This window comes from Gossypium arboreum, chromosome 4 (genome assembly GCF_025698485.1).
Source record: "Gossypium arboreum isolate Shixiya-1 chromosome 4, ASM2569848v2, whole genome shotgun sequence".
NCBI classification, from domain to species: Eukaryota; Viridiplantae; Streptophyta; class Magnoliopsida; order Malvales; family Malvaceae; genus Gossypium; species Gossypium arboreum.
Window position 1 is genome coordinate 104,841,943 of NC_069073.1, and position 1,961 is coordinate 104,843,903.

At 36.9% G+C, this 1,961-nt stretch overlaps 1 non-coding gene across 1 annotated transcript; it reads left to right on the forward strand.

The window, feature by feature from the left end:
* Positions 1-1,097: 1,097 nt before the first annotated feature.
* On the forward strand, positions 1,098-1,204 carry LOC128292154 (small nucleolar RNA R71). Its single transcript, XR_008282139.1, has one exon. It is a non-coding gene; the product is annotated as a small nucleolar RNA R71 (small nucleolar RNA).
* The last annotated feature ends 757 nt before the right edge of the window (positions 1,205-1,961 follow it).

Below are 1,961 nucleotides of genomic sequence, written 5' to 3' on the forward strand. Positions count from 1 at the left end.
TTCATTTTGGTTGGCAGTTTATTTTGGAGTATGGCCGAGCACTCCTCATTAAGTTCCACTGTAGATAGGTCTTCAAATTTCCTTTTGTTTGTTAGAAGCTCCTTTAAAAATTTTGCATATGTAGGCATCTGTGATATAGCTTCAACAAAAGGTAAGTTAATATGCAATTGTTTAAAAAGTTCAAGAAATTTATCCATGCGATCTTTCTTCAACTTTGTTGGATATGGGATTGGTGGTTTATATTCTTTTGGCATTAGATTGTCATTGTTTTCGGGTTTTACTTCCTCTCCTTCGTTTCTGTCAGCTTCTTGTGGTGGCTTCTTTTCAGGATCAGCTAACATTTTCCCACTCCTTAGTGTAACTACTTTCACATGCTTTTTTGGATTGGGGTCGGCGTTACTAGGTAGACTTCCTGGTGGTCTTTTTGAAATCAGTTTAGCAAGCTGGTTTATCTGAGTTTCGAGCCCTTGGATCGACGCTTGTTGATTCTTAAGTGCTGTTTCGGTATTCTAAAAATGAGTTTCTGACACCGAGATGAATTTCATTAGCATCTCTTCAAGGTTCGGCTTCTTTTCTTGCTGGTAAGGTGGTTGTTGAAAACTTGAGGGATGTTGTGGCCTTTGATTTCCTTGGCCACCCCACGAGAAGTTGGGATGGTTCCTACAACCTGCATTATAAGTGTATCTATAAGGATTATTTTGAGGTCAAGATTATTACTCATATAATTCAATAGCTCATTTTCTATGTTGTGGCCATAAGGTGGGTATTCTGAATTGTTTGTTCCACCTCCATTTGCATCGTTCTACATTATTGGATGAGCTTGTGAAGAACCAAGTAAACCATCAATTTTTCTATTCAAAAGTTCTACCTGATTAGAGAGCATAGTGACTGAATCGACATTAAAAATGCCGGCCACTTTTGTTGGCTTTGTCCTCATGACTTGCCACTGATAATTATTCAATGACATCTCTTTTATAAATTCATAAGCCTCTTCAGGTGTCTTATTATTGATAGTCCCAGCAGCAGCTGCGTCAATCATCTATCTAGTCGAAGGATTCAGGCCATTGTGAAAAGTTTGAACCTGTAGCCAAAGTAGTAACCCATGGTGAGGGCACCTTCTCAATAGGTCCTTATATCTCTCCCATGCATCATAAAGAGTTTCGAGATCCATCTATACAAAAGAAGGGATATCATTCCTCAATTTAGTCGTTTTAGCGGGAAAAAAATATTTAAGTAAAAATTTTTCAGTCATTTGTTCCCAAGTAGTGATTGACCCTCGTGCTAACGAGTTCAACCACTGTTTAGCCTTATTCCTCAATGAAAAGGGAAACAACCCAAGGCGAATGGCATTATCAGAAACACCATTGATTTTAAATGTGTCGCAGAGTTCTAGAAAATTCTCTAAATGAGTGTTTGGATCCTCATCCTGCAAACCATCAAACTGAACAAACTGTTGTATCATTTGAATCATGTTAGATTTTAGTTCAAAATTATTTGCAGCAATATCAAGCCTAACTATACTTGATTCAGTTCCTATTAAATTGGGTTTAGCATAATCATACATAGTACGAGGAGTAGGATTCTAATTTACTGGATCAGCAGCAATCATAAGAGGTAGCAGATTTTCCTAATTTTCAGCCGTCTCCTCAATTGTGGTGTGAATACCGTCCTCTCGCTCTTCCGCTATGTATCTTAGGCTTTGCCTTATTTCTCTTCGATTTTTGCGAACTGTGCATTCGACCTCACTATCAAAAAGTAATGGTCCCGACGAGTTTCTTCTAGTCATAAACTATAAAAACCTACCAGAAGTAAATAAAATAAAATTTAACAATAAAAACAAAATTAAAATAAAATTTAACTTGTAATAAAATGAATGGCTAAAGTAATAAAAATTAAGCGTTCCTAATATCTTAGTTCCCTGGCAACGGCGCCAAAAAACTTGATGTGCATGATAAGTTTTA